Source organism: Engystomops pustulosus, chromosome 6 (assembly GCF_040894005.1).
Source record: "Engystomops pustulosus chromosome 6, aEngPut4.maternal, whole genome shotgun sequence".
NCBI lineage: Eukaryota > Metazoa > Chordata > Amphibia > Anura > Leptodactylidae > Engystomops > Engystomops pustulosus.
Genome location: NC_092416.1, coordinates 148,356,476 through 148,370,701, shown reverse-complemented (window position 1 = coordinate 148,370,701; position 14,226 = coordinate 148,356,476). Strand labels below are relative to the sequence as shown.

General features: G+C 46.3%; 1 protein-coding gene across 2 annotated transcripts in view; it reads left to right on the top strand.

The window, feature by feature from the left end:
• Nucleotides 1-14,226, top strand: part of LOC140064634 (uncharacterized) — an 80,409-nt gene that overhangs the window by 48,776 nt on the left and 17,407 nt on the right. The window contains exon 1 of one of the 2 annotated variants that reach the window (XM_072111716.1): nucleotides 12,558-12,736. The exons of the other annotated variant lie outside the window; for it this stretch is intronic. The gene's annotated coding sequence lies outside the window, so the exon portion shown is untranslated. Of the gene's footprint in view, nucleotides 1-12,557; nucleotides 12,737-14,226 lie in introns of those variants that run through there. 2 annotated transcript variants of the gene reach the window in all.

Below are 14,226 nucleotides of genomic sequence, written 5' to 3'. Positions count from 1 at the left end.
AGTGTGCGTTATCTGCAGTCTGGTCACATGGGGGGGTACAGTGTACGTTAGCTGCAGTCTGGTCACATGGAGGGATACAGTGTGCGTTAGCCGCTGTCTGGTCACATGATGGGAAGGGGGATACAGTGTGCGTTAGCCGCTGTCTGGTCACATGGGGGGGTACAGTGTGCGTTAGCCGCAGTCTGGTCACTTGGGGGGATACAGTGTGCGTTAGCCGCTGTCTGTTCACATGGGGAGGGGGGATACAGTGTGCGTTAGCCGCAGTCTGGTCACACGGGGGGATACAGTGTGCGTTAGCCGCTGTCTGGTCACATGGGGGGATACAGTGTGCGTTAGCCGCAGTCTGGTCACATGGGGGGATACAGTGTGCGTTAGCCGCAGTCTGGTCACATGGGGGGATACAGTGTGCGTTAGCCGCAGTCTGGTCACATGGGGGGGATACAGTGTGCGTTAGCCGCTGTCTGGTCACATGGGGGGGGGGGTACAGTGTGCGTTAGCTGCAGTCTGGTCACATGGAGGGGCACAGTGTGCGTTAGCCGTAGTCTGGTCACATTGGGGGATACAGTGTGCGTTTCCCGCAGTCTGGTCACATGGGGGGGATACAGTGTGCGTTAGCCGCAGTCTGGTCACATGGGGGGGGGTACAGTGTGGTTTAGCTGCAGTCTGGTCACATGGGGAGGGCACAGTGTGCGTTAGCCGTAGTCTGGTCACATTGGGGGATACAGTGTGCGTTTCCCGCAGTCTGGTCACATGGGGGGGATACAGTGTGCGTTAGCCGCAGTCAGGTCACATGGAGGGATACAGTGTGCGTTAGCTGCAGTCAGGTCACATGGGGGGATACAGTGTGCGTTAGCTGCAGTCTGGTCACATGGGGGGGGGGGTACAGTGTGCGTTAGCCGTAGTCTGGTCACATGAGGGGATACAGTGTGCGTTAGCCGTAGTCTGGTCACATGGGTGAGATACAGTGTGCGTTAGCTGCAGTCTGGTCACATGGGGGGATACAGTGTGCGTTAGCTGCAGTCTGGTCACATGGGGGGATACAGGGTGCGTTAGCCGCAGTCTGGTCACATGGGGGGGATACAGTGTGGTTTAGCTGCAGTCTGGTCACATGGGGGGGGGTACAGTGTGCGTTAGCTGCAGTCTGGTCACATGGGGGGATACAGTGTGCGTTAGCCGCAGTCTGGTCACATGGGGGGATACAGTGTGCGTTAGCCGCAGTTAGGTCACATGGGGGGATACAGTGTGCGTTAGCTGCAGTCAGGTCACATGGGGGGATACAGTGTGCGTTAGCTGCAGTCTGGTCACATTGGGGGGGGGGATACAGTGTGCGTTATCTGCAGTCTGGTCACATGGTGGGGGGTACAGTGTGCGTTAGCTGCAGTCTGGTCACATTGGGTGGGGGGATACAGTGTGCGTTATCTGCAGTCTGGTCACATGGGGGGATACAGTGTGCGTTAGCCGTAGTCTGGTCACATGGGGTGATATAGTGTGCGTTAGCCGCTGTCTGGTCACATGGGGGGGGGGTACAGTGTGCGTTAGCTGCAGTCTGGTCACATGGTGGGAGGGATACAGTGTGCGTTAGCTGCAGTCTGGTCACATGGGGGGATACAGTGTGCGTTAGCTGCAGTCTGGTCACATGGGGGGATACAGTGTGCGTTAGCTGCAGTCTGGTCACATGGGGGGATACAGTGTGCGTTAGCTGCAGTCTGGTCACATGGGGGGAGGGATACAGTGTGCGTTAGCTGCAGTCTGGTCACATGGGGGGATACAGTGTGCGTTAGCTGCAGTCTGGTCACATGGGGGGATACAGTGTGCGTTAGCCGCAGTCTGGTCACATGGGGGGATACAGTGTGCGTTAGCTGCAGTCTGGTCACATGGGGGGGATACAGTGTGCGTTAGCTGCAGTCTGGTCACAATGTGGGGAGGGTACAGTGTGCGTTCTTTAGTCTGGTCACCTTAGGGGCGATACAGTGTGCGTTATCTGCAGTCTGGTCACATGGGGGGATACAGTGTGCGTTAGCCGCAGTCAGGTCACATGGGGGGATACAGTGTACGTTAGCCGCTGTCTGGTCACATGGTGGGGGGTACAGTGTGCGTTAGCTGCAGTCTGGCTACATGATGGGAGGGGGGATACAGTGTGCCTTAGCCGCAGTCTGGTCACATGGGGGGATACAGTGTGCGTTAGCTGCAGTCTGGTCACATGGGGGTATACAGTGTACGTTAGCCGCTGTCTGGTCACATGGGGGGATACAGTGTGCGTTATCTGCAGTCTGGTCACATGGGGGGGTACAGTGTGCGTTAGCTGCAGTCTGGTCACATGATGGGAGGGGGGGATACAGTGTGCGTTAGCCGCAGTCTGGTCACAATGTGGGGGGATACAGTGTGCGTTACCCGCAGTCTGGTCACATGGGGGGATACAGTGTGCGTTATCTGCAGTCTGGTCACAATGGGGGGGGGTACAGTGTGCGTTAGCTGCAGTCTGCTCACAATGGGGGGGGGTACAGTGTGCGTTATATGCAGTCTGGTCACATGGGGGGGATACAGTGTGCGTTAGCTGCAGTCTGGTCACATGAGGGAGGGGGATACAGTGTGCAATAGCTGCAGTCTGGTCACAATGGGGGGATACAGTGTGCGTTAGCCACAGTTCGGTCACATGGGGGGGTACAGTGTGCGTTACCCGCAGTCTGGTCACATGGGGGGATACAGTGTGCGTTACCCGCAGTCTGGTCACATGGGGGGATACAGTGTGCGTTAGCCGCAGTCTGGTCACATGGGGGGATACAGTGTGCGTTAGCTGCAGTCTGGTCACATGGGGGGGATACAGTGTGCGTTAGCTGCAGTTTGGTCACATGGGGGGGGATATAGTTTGCGTTAGCCACAGTCTGGTCACAATTGGGGGGGATATAGTTTGCGTTAGCTGCAGTCTGGTCACAATGGGGGGAGGATACAGTGTGCGTTATCTGCAGTCTGGTCACATGGGGGGGGGGTACAGTGTGCGTTAGCTGCAGTCTGGTCACATGGGGGGGATACAGTGTGCGTTAGCTGCAGTCTGGTCACATGAGGGAGGGGGATACAGTGTGCAATAGCTGCAGTCTGGTCACAATGGGGGGATACAGTGTGCGTTAGCCACAGTTCGGTCACATGGGGGGGTACAGTGTGCGTTACCCGCAGTCTGGTCACATGGGGGGATACAGTGTGCGTTACCCGCAGTCTGGTCACATGGGGGGATACAGTGTGCGTTAGCCGCAGTCTGGTCACATGGGGGGATACAGTGTGCGTTAGCTGCAGTCTGGTCACATGGGGGGGATACAGTGTGCGTTAGCTGCAGTTTGGTCACAATGGGAGGGGGGATACAGTGTGCGTTAGCCACAGTCTGGTCACAATTGGGGGGGATATAGTTTGCGTTAGCTGCAGTCTGGTCACAATGGGGGGAGGATACAGTGTGCGTTATCTGCAGTCTGGTCACATGGGGGGGTACAGTGTGCATTAGCTGCAGTCTGGTCACAATGGGGGGGGGGATACAGTGTGCATTATCTGCAGTCTGGTCACATGGGGGGGGTACAGTGTGCATTAGCTGCAGTCTGGTCACAATGGGGGGGGGGATACAGTGTGCATTATCTGCAGTCTGGTCACAATGCGGGGGGGATACAGTGTGCGTAAGCCACAGTCTGGTCACATGAGGGAGGGGGATACAGTGTGCGTTACCCGCAGTCTGGTCACAAGGGGGGGATACAGTGTGCGTTAGCTGCAGTCTGGTCACAATGGGAGGGGGTACAGTGTGCGTTAGCTGCAGTCTGGTCACATGGGGGGGATACAGTGTGCGTTAGCACCAGTCTGGTCACATGGGGGGGATACAGTGTGCGTTAGCTGCAGTCTGGTCACCTTAGGGGCAATACAGTGTGCAATAGCCGCAGCCTGGCCACAGGAACGAGGGAATAGCGTGCGTTAGCCGCAGCCTTAGCGCTTGGTGTCAGCGGCGTTAGCCACAGTCTGGTGGTGGGAGGTTTCGGCGGCTGCAGTCGCAGTGTGGGGTGTTGGGGGGTTGGTGGCTCCAGTCTGGGCAATGCATGATGTAACATCACTATCACTGTCTCTATCTGTTACGGACACATGATTTTCTTATGTACATAGCGTCCATCAACATTATATACAGCCATGAGTTATATACGTGTGTTACTGAAAATGCCATTCTCCTCCCCGGCTAAAAATACTCCTCAAAAATAGTAAGAGGAGTATTATTATCCTTTTAGAAAAATGTTAGTGCGACCTCTGGGTGTACGGGACTTTGTAGAGATGTGAATTTTTTGCGGTATGCGCTGATGTTTTCTTTGCTACCTTTTTGAAGTCTGTACGGTCTTTGATCACTTGTTATTACATTTTTTTATATGTTTCAAAATGGCTAAAAAGTGGCATTTTGAACATTTGGGCGCTATTTTGCATCACTGCATCAACACCGAGAATAACCGTTATTATATTTTGATAGAAAGGACATTTTGCGGGATACCTTACATGTTTATGATTTTTACTGTTTATTTTTATATCAGATCTAGGGAAAGGGGGTGATTTAAATATTTAGCTTTTTTATAATTTCTTTTACTACTTTTCATACCGCTGGATTGGTCCTACCATACACTGCAATGCTACAGTACTGCAGTATATGTGAATTTAACACATTGGGGCAGATTTACTTACCCGGTCCTGTGGCGATCCAGCGGCGCCTACTCAGACAAGGATTCGGGTCTTCCGGCAATTCACTAAGGTTGTGCGCCCGAAGTCCACTAGGTGTCGCTGCTGCGCTGAAGTCCGCCGGAGTTCACCAACCTATTCCTGGTGTATGTGAGTGATTGATTTTGCGACACAATTCAGTTTTTAAATTCCACAGTTTTTCCGAATCCGTTGGGCTTTTCGACAGCGCCTCCCCCGATTTCTGTTGTGTAAAACCAAAATCCGATCGCGAGCGCCAAAATCCCGGCCGAATACGGAAATATAACAGAATATACTTCTGTATTCACAGTATATATTTGTAGTTATTCTAACGTAGTGGGGAGCTGTATGTTTTGTAGTAAATTATAAGTGGCAATGTAAATATTATTATTAATTTAGTACACACACAATCTATCCTAGGGTACAGTGTGGTCAGTTGTGGTATGAGGGGTATATATGATATATGTGGGGCACAGTGTGGTCAGTTGTGGTGTGAGGGGTATATATGATATATGTGGGGCACAGTGTGGTCAGTTGTGGTGTGAGGGGTATATATATATTACTTAGGAGCACAGTGTTATTCAGGTGACACTATAGTGTAAGTGACTGTAGTATCTTTAGGCTCACAGAGGAGCTGCAAGGAAGCGACTACATTTGAGCGTGAATTCTCTATCAACAAACGATAGCCTGGAGAATCTGTGCAGTACTATAGTAGTTAAATTCTTGTACATGGGGGCGGTATTATAGTAGTTATATTCTTGTACATAGGGGGCAGTATTATAGTAGTTATATTCTTGTACATAGGGGGCAGTATTATAGTAGTTATATTCTTGTATATAGGGGGCGGAATTATGGTAGTTATATTCCTGTACATAGGGGGCAGTATTATAGTAGTTATATACTTGTACATAAGGGGCAGTATTATAGTAGTTATATTCTTGTACATAAGGGGCAGTATTATAGTAGTTATATTCTTGTACATAGAGGGCAGTATTATGAAGTTATATTCTTGTACATAAGGGGCAGTATTATAGTAGTTATATTCTTGTACATAGAGGGCAGTATTATGAAGTTATATTCCTGTACATAGGGGGCAGTATTATAGTAGTTATATACTTGTACATAAGGGGCAGTATTATAGTAGTTATATTCTTGTACATAAGGGGCAGTATTATAGTAGTTATATTCTTGTACATAGAGGGCAGTATTATGAAGTTATATTCTTGTACATAGGGGGCAGTATTATAGTAGTTATATTCTTGTATATAGGGGGCGGAATTATGGTAGTTATATTCCTGTACATAGGGGGCAGTATTATAGTAGTTATATACTTGTACATAAGGGGCAGTATTATAGTAGTTATATTCTTGTACATAGAGGGCAGTATTATAGTAGTTATATTCTTGTACATAGAGGGCAGTATTATGAAGTTATATTCTTGTACATAGGGGGCAGTATTATAGTAGTTATATTCTTCTACATAGGGGGCAGTATTATAGTAGTTATATTCTTGTACATAGGGGGCAGTATTATGAAGTTATATTCTTGTACATAGGGGGGCAGTATTATAGATTAGCAGTATTAGCTTGTATATGGGAGAATGTATTTTAGTAGTTTTATTTTGTATATAGAAGGTAGAATTAAATGTGTTATTCTATATGTACCAACATCTACCAACAATTTGTTGCTTATACCCCCACCCACATTGTCTGACCACACCCACTTGTCTTGACTCCGCCCATAAAATGGGTCCGCTTTTACAGTTTTTTTCCAGGGCCATTTTCAATTCCCAGTCCGTCCCTGGTCGACACTATCAAACTCAACATAGATAGATAAATATGATTGCTTTGTTGGAGATGTGAGAAAAGCTAAAATATTAAAACTGAAAAATACATTGGCAACTCAGCAAAATACTTTTGTCAAGCAGAAGCAGCTAAATATTTCATCACTGCGAGCAAGTTTTCAAGTGGCCAAGCTAATAGTATGCAATGGGAAACCATTTGTGGAGGGAGAATGTGGTAAAGAATGCTTTCTTTCAGTTGCCAAAGAGATGTGTCCAGAGAAGATCTAAATTTTGCTTACCTGAAAATTTCTTTTCCTCGAAGTCCAAAGGCAGCACTGATGGGTAAGAGTCTGGAGTCCTAATTATGACACAAGAACACAGTAACAATGTTAATTAACAATAAATCAATTAACCGACTGCCCTATAAGTATCCTAGGAGTCAAGGAAGAGGCGTGTTTTATGCAGCAAAAAAATTATTTTATTGGGAGGGAATATAATAGTGCTGCCTTTGGACTTCGAGGAAAAGAAATTTTCAGATAAGCAAAATTTAGATCTTCCTCTCGTCCTACAGGCAGCACTGATGGGATTTAGGTAGCAAATCAAAGGGGGGGGGGACAAATTTTCAAAGCCACTGTAGATAGCACCGATACGCCAAAGGCTGAGCCAGCTGAGGAGACATCCAGCCTGTAATGTTTAGCAAAAGTATTAGAAGTCCAAGAAGCTGCTTGACAGATCTGATCTATAGAGAGCATTGCATACTCTGCCCAGGAAGTAGCAGTAGATCTTGTAGAATGAGCCCTAATCTGTAAAGGTGAAGGTTGTCCCAAGGCTCTGTAAGCCATAGAAATACTCTGCTTTATCCATCGAGAGAGAGAGGCTGTAGAGGCCTTCATCCCTTTTCTTGGACCTTGAAATTGGAGAAACAGAGATTCAGATTTTCTAAAAGATTTTGTCTTCTCTAGATAAGTCAAGACGGATCTTCTAACATCCAGAAGATGCAGAACTTGCTGATGAGCATTAGCAGGAGTTGGACACAAAGCTGGAAGATAATATTCCTGATTTAAATTAGAAACTGAGGCCACTTTAGGAAGAAACGATGGAACGGTTCTTAGTATGATGCAGTCTGGTCTTATCTGTAAGTATGGCTCTTTGCAGGATAGGGCTTGCAGCTCTGAAATTCTTCTAGCAGTGAAAACGGCAACTAAAAAGAAGGTCTTCCACGATAAACATTTGAGAGAAGCATCCTGTATAGGCTCAAAGGGAGGTTCTGTGAGATGATGTAGGACCAAGGCAAGATCCCACTGTGGACATGGTGGTCTAACAGGAGGTTTGATGTTCCTTACAGCCTTGAAGAATTTCCGTACTAAATGATTAGATGAGAATCTATTGTTATTTAAAGCATTGATTGCAGCAAACTGAAGCTTCAAGGTAGCAGGTTTTAAACCTTTATCAAGGCCATCCTGTAGAAAAGTAAGAATATCTGAGACTGAAGGTTCAGACTTTTCAAACTCTACCATAGGACTTAATGGTCGCTGGTCTTCTAGCTGACAACAATGTCTTTATAACTCTGGATGAAAGACCTAGACCTGTTAGGGTCTTCTTCTCAATCTCCAGGCCGTAAGCTGTAGCTTCTGTGGTGATGGATGGAAAAACCCCATCTGTTCCAAGAGATGTGGAACTGCAGGAAGTTTCCAATATTCGCCCTTGGACAACCTCATTACAAGAGGAAACCATACTCTGCGTGGCCAAAATGGTAGGATCAGAATTGCATTCGGTTTCTCTTCTTTGATTTTGTAAAGTATTCTCTGAATGAGCGGTATCGGAGGAAATATGTAAATGAACAGGTTGGTCCAGGAAAGAGACAGGGCATCCACTGATTAGGGTTGGTCTGACCTGTAAAGAGAGCAAAACATTGGCAACTTCGAGTTCTGTTTGGTCGCCATCATGTCTATTTGTGGACAACCGAACCAACTGACAATCTGTTGGAAGATAACACTGTTCAGGGACCATTCCCCTGGTCTTAGTTGAGAGCGGCTTAAAATGTCTGCCCGAGTGTTCAGAGACCCTCGAATGTGGACTGCTGACAGACTCTGTAGGTTTTCCCCGGCCCAGGAGATAATCTTTTGACACAGTTGGATGAGGGGTGTGCTCCTGGTACCCCCTTGCTTGTTTATGTAATACATGACAGATTGTCGGTCTGTACCTTCACATGCTGTTTTTTCAGCTGGGTCTGAAAGAATTTCAGGGCTAAATAAATGGCTTTCAATTCTCTTTGATTTGAGGACAGAGTCCTGTCTGTGTAATTCCATTTGTCCTGAACCCAGAGATTGCCGAGTTGGGCCCCCCAACCTGAGGATGAGGCATCGGTTGTCAGGATCTGGGGTTGAACAAAACGTAAAGATCTGCCGGACGCCAAATTCTTCCTCAACCACCAACCGAGGCTGACTCTGGTCTGAGGAGTTAGTACAATCGGTTTGTCGAATCCTGCTGGAGATTTTTTCCAAACAGCCAGAATGTTGAGTTGTAGCTGTCTGAAATGTGCCTTTGCCCAAGGAACTGCTTCTATTATTGAAGTCATCAGACCCAGGACCCTCATGGCTGTTCTGACCGTTGTGCATCTTGTCTTGATAAGATAGTGCACGGACTGCTTGATTTTCAAGATTCTCTCCTGAGGAAGATGAATAGTCATACTGCACGAGTCGAGAATAAACCCCAGGAACTGAATTCTGGTTGTTGGAATAAGAAGGGATTTTTCCCAATTGATTAGGAAACCCAGTTGTAGAAGATCGATTGTCATCTGAAGATGAAGTTTCAAGAGAGATTGATTCTCCGCTATGATCAGCCAGTCGTCCAAATAGGGTACGATCTGTATCCCCCGAAGTCTCAGTGCAGCTGCCAGAACTATGGTGGTCTTGGTGAAGATGCGAGGGGCTGATGTAATGCCGAATGGCAGACAGGTGAACTGGTAGTGAAGAGTTCTTGAATTGGTCACAATTGCTATTCTCAGATATTTTCTGTGACCTCTCCTGATGGGCCAGGTCTATTTTGGCCATGTAGTTGCTTTGCTGTAGAATGGCGGTGGCTGATTTTATGGAGTCCATCTTGAATGCAATTTTGGTCAAAAATCTGTTTAGATAGCGGAGGTCTATAATTAATCTCCACCTGTTGTTCGGCTTTGGTACAGCAAATATGGCGGAGTACACTAAATTCGTGCAACAAGGGAAGGATCTGAGATTTCTCGATTTTTGTTCTCAAAAATCTTTCTGGCGGAATCTTGTCGAATTCCAAAGCGTATCCGTTTTTTACTATGGACAGTACCCAAGCATCGGATGTGATGTCTGTCCATAAGTGAGCGAAGTCTGCCACCCTTGCACCTACTGGAGACCGACCTGGCATGGCGTCAGAAGTCAGGCTTCTCGTTTTTTTTACTGTAGAAGACAGTTCTGTCTTTAGACTTCTGAACTCCTCTACGTCGGTTACGAAATGCACGAAAAGGTCTTTCCGGTCTTGCTTTTCTAGGTGGAAAGCTCGGTTTTTTGGAGGTACTGGCTACTTGTGGAAAAGAGTTCTCCTTATCTTCACTAAGATTCTTCAACACCTCCTTCAGGTCTTTCCCAAACAAGGAAGATGGGTGGAAGGGAAGTGAACAGAAGTGATGTTTGGAGGCTACATCCCCTGTCCAGGGCTTTATCCACAGGGCACGACGTGCAGAGTTAGCCGTTAGCATGTTCTTAGATGCAAGTTTTAAAGAGTCAAGAGAAAAATCACACATAAAATCGCATGCAAGTTTAACAGAAGACAAATTCTCATAAATTTCTTCTCTAGGGACTCCATCCAAAATGTCCCGACCAATCTGGCTTAGCCATAATCTTAAGGCTCGTGCAACAGGCACAGTAGCAAGAGATGCCTTAGCCATGGCTGCTGAGAGCTGATAGCTTTTGCGGAGCATAGCGTCAGCTTTCCTGTCAAGAGGGTCTTTAATTAAAGAAGATTCATCTGCAGGAAAAATAGATTTTTTAGATAGTTTAGCCACTGGGATATCAATCTTGGGAGGCAATTCCCATTCTTCAGATTCTTTAGGGTCGATTTTGTATACTGCTCGAAAACGAGACCCCAAATCAAATCTTTTTTCAGGCTTAGACCAACCCTGTTCAAAGAGGACTTTAAGATCAGGATGACTAGGCAATACTTTGGCTTTTTTTCTGGGAAAATAAAAAAAGTGCATCTTGGTTAACAGAGTCATTATGACTCTCATCTGTCTCCATTACACTTTTAACCGCCTTAGAGGTTTTATCTTTGTGAAACAGAAAAAAATCCTCAGATACATCTGGCCCAGAACCTTCCGATTCAGGGCTATCCCCAGAAATTATCTGGGCTTCTGAGCAGCTACTAGAAGGCAAAGATATAGAAGATGATTGCCTACGATGTTTTCTACGTTTATGATGTCTTTTAGACTTCTTTTTCTTTGAACTCATCTCATCAAATACAGCAGATATTTTTTCCTTCATCCACTGAAAAAAGACATCTCCTCCTGAAGTCTGAGCAGGGGCTGCACAAGGGGCACAAACATCATCAGGGCAATCATCCGGTATAGGCTGCTCACAGCTAATACAGTCTCTATGATGAGACTTTCTCTTCCTTTTACCAAGGCTGGACATCTGTAACACAAACAACAAGTGTTAGGACATGCCAAATGAAGGAACAAGGGCACTCATGAAAGGAACAAACCTTAAGCAGGTGCAGAGAGCACACCTGAACAGTACAGCCTTAAAACATTCCCAACAGGAAATGCAATGCACCTGGTCAGAGGCGACACCCGGGCTAACAACCAAATCCTTCTAACATAAGAAAAGGATGCAGGGGACGCGCTGAGCCCTAAGGTTAGCAAGAGCTTTGTTCACAACAATATGGAAACCACCTTACGGTACATTGTAGATGGTGGCTTCAGGAAGGGGGAGATGCGGCAATACAGCAGCTATACCCCAAAGTATTGAGTGCAACACAAATCTGACCTCCACTTCTCTGCTTATTCAATAGCCGTACCTGAGAATACAGCGGTTCCCGCTTCCAATGGGAGACGCGGTAGGAGGGGAGTTTATCCAGAAACTCCGAAAATACTGGACTTCCACCACCACGGGGGGAAGGACAGCCTCAGAATGTAGTTTCACCAGGATTGCACTGGTAAGACATTTGCTTCTACCCTGCTGGACGTGCACCACAGCCCAGGCCTCAGGGGAGCAAGAGGATACTGGCAGTAAACCTAATTAGGACAGAAGAAAAAAACACGCCTCTTCCTTGACTCCTAGGATACTTATAGGGCAGTCGGTTAATTGATTTATTGTTTATTAACATTGTTATTGTGTTCTTCTGTCATAATTAGGACTCCAGACTCTTACCCATCAGTGCTGCCTGTAGGACGAGAGGAAGGCTAATTTATTTAGTACTGTGAGTCTTTCAGGATCTACAATTGCACAAAGGTTTGAAGAAATGGGAGACAATTTGCATCAGCATTTGCAAAACTCTGCAAGCAAACTTTCCTATTTTTTCCTTGGCACTGGACGAAAGCAATGATGTTCTCGATTCTGCGCAACTTCTAATTTTTATTCATGGGACGAATGAGTGTTTCGAAGTCACAGAAGAACTTTCTCCACTGCAAAGCATCAAAGAACAACTACAGGAGAGGATATCTATGAAAAAGTTTGCCAAACTGAAGGATTTGAAGGTGGACTGGGCTAAACTAGCCAGTGTGACAGCTGATGGTGCTCCTAGCATGGTGGGGTCTAAGAAAGGAGTAATTGCTCGCATTACCCGAGAGATGGACAAACATAACCATTCTTATCCAATAGCAATACACTCAGGGGCGCACCTGCCATGAGGCGAGTTGAGACTTTCGCCTCAGGGCGGCATGCCTCCTGCTGGTGGAGGGGGCGGCATTGTGGAGGCTGCCAGGCTGCTCCGCTACTACTTACAATAATAGTTGCATCATTCAGATGCAAGGACTATTGCTGACAGCGCCGCGCAGGACGGCCAGTGCGGCGCTGCTGTGACACAGGAAGCGCTTACTAGCGAGGGGGAGGAGCGAGAGCACCACATTCAAACCTGTGGCTACTCTCCCTGGAGGTGCAGGCCCCGGCAGAGCTGACCTGAGAAGCCCCGCCCACCAGCCCGGGCCTCCTGCACAGAGGAGACGGCTGCATCCTCCGCCATGATGTATCCTCTGCCTGACCTGGACCTGCTGCTGGATATCAGGTAAGTGTAATGTGTATATATATGTGTCTTCCCTGTGTATATATATATGTGTGTGTGTGTCTTGTCATGTGTATATATGTGTGTGTTCCCTGTTTATATGTCTTTTGTCATGTGTATATGTGTGTAAAACATGTCATGTGTGTGTATATAGAGGTATGAAGTGTAATAGCTGTATATATGAGTGTTATGCATGTGTATATAGAGGTATGACATGTAATAGCTGTATATATAAGTGTTATGCATGTGTATATAGAGGTATGACATGTAATAGCTGTATATATAAGTGTAATGCATGTGTATATCGAGGTATGACATGTAATAGCTGTATATATAAGTGTAAGGCGTGTATATAGATGTATGACATGTAATAGCTGTATATATAAGTGTAAGGCGTGTATATAGATGTATGACATGTAATAGCTGTATATATAGGTGTAATGCATGTGTATATAGAGGTATGACATGTAATAGCTGTATATATAAGTGTAAGGCGTGTATATAGATGTATGACATGTAATAGCTGTATATATAGGTGTAATGCATGTGTATATAGATGTATGACATGTAATAGCTGTACATATAAGTGTAAGGCGTGTATATAGATGTATGACATGTAATAGCTGTATATATAGGTGTAATGCATGTGTATATAGATGTATGACATGTAATAGCTGTATATATAGGTGTAATGCATGTGTATATAGATGTATGACATGTAATAGCTGTATATATAGGTGTAATGCTGGTGCATATAGAGGTATGACATGTTATAGCTGTATATATATATATATATATATACACTCACCGGCCACTTTATTAGGTACACCATGCTAGTAACGGGTTGGACCCCCTTTTGCCTACAGAACTGCCTCAATTCTTTGTGGCATAGATACAACAAGGTGCTGGAAGCTCCTCAGAGATTTTGGTCCATATTGACATGATGGCATCACACAGTTGCCGCAGATTTGTCGGCTGCACATCCATGATGCGAATCTCCCGTTCCACCACATCCCAAAGATGCTCTATTGGATTGAGGTCTGGTGACTGTGGAGGCCATTTGAGTACAGTGAACTCATTGTCATGTTCAAGAAACCAGTCTGAGATGATTCCACCTTTATGACATGGCGCATTATCCTGCTGAAAGTAGCCATCAGATGTTGGGTACATTGTGGTCATAAAGGGATGGACATGGTCAGCAACAATACTCAGGTAGGCTGTGGCGTTGCAACGATGCTCAATTGGTACCAAGGGGCCCAAAGAGTGCCAAGAAAATATTCCCCACACCATGACACCACCACCACCAGCCTGAACCGTTGATACAAGGCAGGATGGATCCATGCTTTCATGTTGTTGATGCCAAATTCTGACCCTACCATCCGAATGTCGCAGCAGAAATCGAGACTCGTCAGACCAGGCAACGTTTTTCCAATCTTCTACTGTCCAATTTCGATGAGCTTGTGCAAATTGTAGCCTCAGTTTCCTGTTCTTAG